Below are 6,705 nucleotides of genomic sequence, written 5' to 3' on the forward strand. Positions count from 1 at the left end.
ACACACTAATAAGAGGCCCGAGAGCAGCAGGAGTGCCTGCAGCAGGTAAGGAACCACCACAAAAGCGAGCACGTGGGCAGCCATGACGATGAGCATGCACTCGTGGCGAGAGACAGGCGGAAAGTGGGACGATGCAGGGGCGCTCTATCGGACGTCGGAGGAATGACGCACCACAACAAAGCTGTCCCACACTGCGCACAGTAAGTTCAAATTACTGGCGGGAAAATTTCGTTTTTTTTTTTTTTTTTTTCCAGTTTTTAGACCATTTTGGGAATATTGGATCCCGGGACGATTATGTCCGGTTAGTGGGGATGTTCGGATATTGGGCATTCGGATATTAGAGGGATTATTGTATATATATATATATATATATATATATATATATATATATATATATATATATATATATATATATTATATATATATATATATATATATATATATATATATATACATATATATATATATATATATATATATATATATATATATAAAGATATATATCTATTTATGTATATATTATTATCTATCTATCTATCTATTGCCAGACGCCTCAACCCCGTTTGGGGTGGCCACAAACAAATCACCCCCAAGTCGCCCTTTCCCCTGCCATTTCACTGCCCTGCTCCCAACTCACACCCCACTCTCTCATATACCTCTCCACCCCATCCCTCGATCTCATCCTCGGCCTCCCCCTCCCTCTTCCCCCCTCCACCTCACTCACATACACTCTCTTCGTCAGTCATTAACCCTCCATCCTCTCCACATGGCCAAACCACCTCAGTGTGTTCCTTATAACGCTTCCTATCACATCCACATCCACACCACAATGGTCCTTTATATCCTCATTCGTCAGCCTGTCTCTCCATGTGACTCCACAGGCTTCTCTTAAATAACTCATTTCCACTGCTCTTACTCTTGACTTGTGTCCTTCCAACAACGTCGAAGCTTCACTTCCATACGTTAGAGTTGGTATCACAATACTGTCATGTAGTAACTTTTTCACTTCTATGCTCACTTCCCTGTTTCTTATCACTGCTTTCAAAGAACCAGCAACCTTTCTTCCCTGCTGTACCCTTTCAAGCACTTCACCCTCCAAACCTCCATCTTTACTCGTCACACTACCCAAGTACATAAATGTAATCACATTTCCAATTCCTCACCATCCAATCTCGCTGTACATTCACTGACTTCACCTCTCTCAAAGACCATCATTTTACTCTTCCCTACATTCACCTTTAGATTCCATTTCTTACACACTCTCCCAGACTCATCCACCACGCCTTGCAGCTCCCCTTCGTCTTCACTCAACAACACAGTATCATCTGCAAACAACAGTACAGGGAGTTTCCCAACATTATCCTCTCTCACAAGGGCCACTCCAACATCCACTGCCCTACCTTGTACCTCTTTTATTACCCCATCCATGTACAGATTGAACAACCATGGAGACATGACACATCCCTGTTTCAACCCAACTTTCAAAGAGAAAAATTCACTTAGTTCACCATCCACACGCACTGCAGCCTTTGCACCATCGTACATACTCTTCACAGCATTCAACAACTTCCCATCTACTCCATATATTCTTAACACTTTCCACAATCCTTGTCTATCCACCCTGTCATATGCTTTCTCCAAATCCATAAAAGCCGCATACAACTTCTTTCCCTTCTCTAGAAACTTTTCCACTAAAGATCTAAGAATGAATATCTGATCTACACAACCTCTTCCCTTCCTAAAGCCTCTCTGTTCTTCTCCAACTAATTTCTCTGTTCTTTCTCTAACTCTGTCAATAAGTATCCTACCATACACTCTTCCTATTATACTAAGAAGACAAATGCCCCTATGATTACCACACACTTTTTTTCCCCTTGTCCTTTGTACAAGGGAATAATTATACTTGACTTCCAATCCTCCGGGAATCTACCTTCCTCCCAGGCCAATCTGCACATTTTCCACATCCATTCTACTACTATATATCTCCCATGCTTCAGCATTTCACAACACACTCCATCAATTCCTGGGGGTTTTCCAATTTAACTTTCTTCATTGCTTCCACAACTTCTATCCTACTGATTTCTTCCTGTCTTCTCACCTCCCTCCTTCTCCCAGCCATTCCCCAGTCACTTATACTTGCATTACTTCCATCCTCAATGGTCAACAATTCCTTAAAGTGTTCTCTCCATCTGCTCACTTTTTCTCCCTTCTTCACTAGTAATCTACCATTTTTATGTTTCACTCCCCTGCTAACTTCACTTCCACCCTGTCTTACTCTTTTCACCTCTTTCCAGAACATTTTCTTACAGTCCCTCCACTTCACACTCAAATTCCTTCCAAATTCCTCATCCACTCTCTTCTTACTCTCTCTTACCAATCTCTTCACCTCTCTCTTTCTTTCTACATATAACTTTCTCTTCCACCTCTCAACTTCTTCCATGCCCCTATTTCTCATCCATTCATTGTATGCTTTCTTCTTTTGTGCCACAGCCTGTCTCACCTCTTCAGTCCATATATATATATATATATATATATATATATATATATATATATATATATATATATCTGAAATTTTTAAAACCGTACTTTGAGCTTAGCATGTGGCGCCGAACAGCTGTGTTTACGTGCGGCCCTTTGCTTCCTCCCCGGGCTCCCCTCCCCAGTTACCGCCTAACTACCATCCTGACTAGACGCTCATTGCAATGGATGCTGTGCGTGGTCGTTTTTGTGAATAAACTGTATTATCTTGCCACAAGACCACATGGGAATTTACAGTGTTGAGAAGTGTTAAGAAATTTGAATTCAGAGTGCAAAATATTAAGTGGAGAGTGCAAAATGGCAGTTGCAACTGGCATGGCGCAAGTAAGAATAGAATGTGCAGAGTTAAACAATTATAATTCACAGTGCAAAGGATTAGGTGCTGCACAACACTGGATTACTGTACGTTCTTCAAGAGCTTTTTCACCACTGCCAGAGGCTTGGAGGAGGTGGGTTAATCTTCGTAATGGCCACGGATGTGTTGTAAGTACCCTGTACACTGCTAAATGTTTTCCGTATTCACTTCTCATTCCTCATTCTCTAGTTCTTTTTCATTTATTTCATGCTTACTGTCCCTTATTTGTGTGAATAGGGTCTTAAGTAGATGCTCCGCATGTCCGGTAGGGAGTTATGTAGGTGGTTTTCTGAGTTAGGCTGGATTAGTATCCATAAGTAGCAGTCCAGGATGCAGGGTCCCAGTATCCAGATGATCCCACTTCCGGAACATGCCTTTCCCTGTATTACATCGGATATTGGAGAGATTAGTGTATATATATTTATATATATATCGTATATAGATAGATAGATAAACAGATAGATAGATAGATATGGATATAGATATATTATGTATCCGACTCTGGGTACAGGCTTCACAACCTGGTCCAAAGGCCCAGTAGTCCTCCTACATATCATACACTTCTGTACAGTATGTCACCATATATATCATCATCATCATCATCATCAGCCGTTGAGGTACACTGCAGGACCGGCCTATCCCTACCGAAGTACGGACGATACAGCCAATGTATGTCAACCCAGTGGCTGAGGCTGTCTGGTAGAGACTGTATGTAGGGGGAGAAGTGCTTGTAAGTGTAATTGTAGTGTTGTAGTGGCTTTGGATATATACATATATATATATATATATCTATATATATATATATATATATATATATATATATATATATATATATCCATTGCTACTTGGCATATCCCTGGGTGACAGACCAGGGAAGGCCTTGTAGATATACGAGGTACCATCTTGTACGGCCACAGCAAGGGACCCCTTATAGATATATAGGGCTTCACCGACTATATGGAATAAGGTGGCACCAAGAATATTACTTTTCACTAGAAACCGTGTGTCAGGGAGGTTAGATTATTATCCACAATCCTTCCAACCAAACCTAAATTTTATTGAATTCTATTGCAAATGATTTGACAGGCATTCCTGTTGGATCATCATTTACTAAAGGTCCAACTGCACTGCCTCCTGTGTTTAAGGGCATTGTGCCACTGAAAGTGGGTAGGCACTATGTCAGCAAATTAGAGACTGGGATATTAAGCACACTGAAACCCATGAAGTTCTTTACATGCAATGTAAGAAGCCTCACAGAAGATTACAAATATGATAACTTATTGACTGAATTGGATAACACTTGTTGGGATATTGTAGGTATGAGTGAGATCCACTGAAACGAAAAAAAAATAATAATAATTCACCATGAAGACAGCAACCACCTATTTCACTACAGACGACGGCAAAATGAAGGCGTTACTGGTGTAGGATATCTAATTAACAGAAATCTTACAGACAACATTGATAAATTCAGCAGTATATCTGATTGAGCAACATGGATTGTAATTAGACTTTGCAAAAAATACACTCTGAAAGTAATACAAATTTATGCTCCGACTTCTCAAAGCCCAGAAGAGGAAATAGAAACACTCTGTGATGACATCTCCCAGATTATGGAAGAAGAGAAGACCACGTGTACTGTACTCACAGAAGACTTCAGTGCAAAAATTGGGAATTCAAAAAAATTGAGAAGCATGTATAGGAAAATTTCGATGTGGAGAAAGGAATGAAAGATGGGAAATGGTGGTAAATTTGCTGAAATGTATAACATGAGAATAATGAACACATTCTTTCATAAAGAACAGGGAGAAAATGGACTTGGAAAAGTCCAGATGGAGAAACAGAATGAAATCGACTTCATTATTGCAGATAAGAATAACACAATCACAAATATCACAGTTATCAACAAAGTAAATATAGGAAGTGACCATAGAATGGTTGATTGCACACCCAGATTCAGTTTCAGAAGTGAAAGGAAGAATATGATTAGAAATAAAATAATATACCCAATAAAAATTAAACGAAAACATAACACCATTTCAGTTGGAAATAACGAACAGATTTTAGGCCCTAAGTAATTCTGAATGTGATACTGATGAGTTGAATAACAGACTAACCAAAGCACTGAGAGAATCAGCGGAGGTAGTAGGGAAAACCTAATACAAACAAAGCCAAGTATTCGGAAAAGACACTCGAGCTCATGAAAAACAATAAATAAATAAATAAATGAAATGAAAGTAAAAACTAAGAGAGATTAAATAGAGTGAGCAGAATTAAATAAGCTTATCAACAAAAGAGAGAGAGAGAGAGAGAGAGAGAGAGAGAGAGAGACACGGATCAGATCAAAGAAACCATCAAATAAGGAAAAAGTCTGAAACACGTCCGAAGTATAATGGCACTAGGAAAGCAACAAATTATATCACTGATAGACAACGACAGTGAAGTCATTAAATGCAGAGAAAGGATTGTGAAGCGAATTGAGGAATTTTACAAATAACTGTATGCATCAAACATAGTAGTACCAATAGCAAAATTTTCAGTTGATACAAGTGAAGCACCTGAGGTAACACCTGATGGAGTAAACATTTCTCTTAAAAATATGAAACGAGAGGAGGCTCCAGGAGGAAAAGGAATAGCAGGAGATTTACTGTTGGATGTAGGAGTAGAAATACAAAACAGGCTCGCCCAGATATTTACTCAGTGTAAAAAAAGAAGAATATTCCCAAAACAGGGTATAATGCAATAGTTATTTTACTTTACAAAAACGGTAACTCAAAAGATCTTAGTAAGTATCGACCCATTAGCATATCATCAGTCATTTACAGACTCATCATTAAAGTCGTTACTAACAAATTAACAACAAATCTGGATGAAAACGAACCTCGTGAACAGACAGGATTCCGAAGCGGGTATTCGACTATTGATCATTTACACACAATGAATCAGCTAACTGAGAAAACTACAGAATGTAATAAGCCATTGTGCTTAGGTTTTGCTGATTTCAAAAAGGCTTTTGATTGAGTGGAGCACATAGCAGTTATAAATTCATTGGGAGAGCAAGGAGTAAATGAGAACATTGTAAAACTTCTCGAAAACTTAAAGAGGAAACTGCTACAGTTAAATTACATAAAGACTCGACTGAGAAGGGTGTGCGTCAGGGAGATACAGTTTCACCTAAATTATTTACAACATGCCTAGAAAGTATTTTCAGAATGTCAGACTGGGAAAACAACAGAGTAGAGATAGATGGAGAAAAGCAATACCATTTATGATTTGCAGATTTCATTGTCCTAATCTCAGAAACAGCTGGAACACTGGAAGAAATGTTAAATTGCCAGAACAGAGAAAGTCTCAAAGTAGGGCTAAAGATGAGCCGGAGTAAAACTACCCGTAATGTTTAATCCACACACATCAAAGAGCCTCATCAGAATAAGCTAAGAAATTTTTGAAGAAGTCAAGGAGTACAATTACTTGGGGTAAATACTAAAATTAACGAAAGATCATGATAACGAAATAAAAAGACGCATTACAATTGGATGGAAACCTTTCAGCAAACATACAGACGTTATGAAAAGTAGCTTGCCAACATGTATGAAACGCAAAGTATGTAACGAATGTAAAATTCCAGCCATGACGTACGGTTGTAAGACCTGGAAACTAACAAAATCGATGGAAAATAAACTGGTCCCTTCTCAGAGAGCAATGGAAAGGTCAGTATTGGAAATATTTTTAAGAGACAGGAAACAATCAACTTGGGAGAGAGAGCAGACTAGACTCAAAGACTTTATAAAAGTAAAAAAAAAAAAAATAGA

Source organism: Coenobita brevimanus, chromosome 86 (assembly GCF_032717465.1).
Source record: "Coenobita brevimanus isolate Jiangsu-jjx chromosome 86, ASM3271746v2, whole genome shotgun sequence".
Classification (NCBI taxonomy): domain Eukaryota; kingdom Metazoa; phylum Arthropoda; class Malacostraca; order Decapoda; family Coenobitidae; genus Coenobita; species Coenobita brevimanus.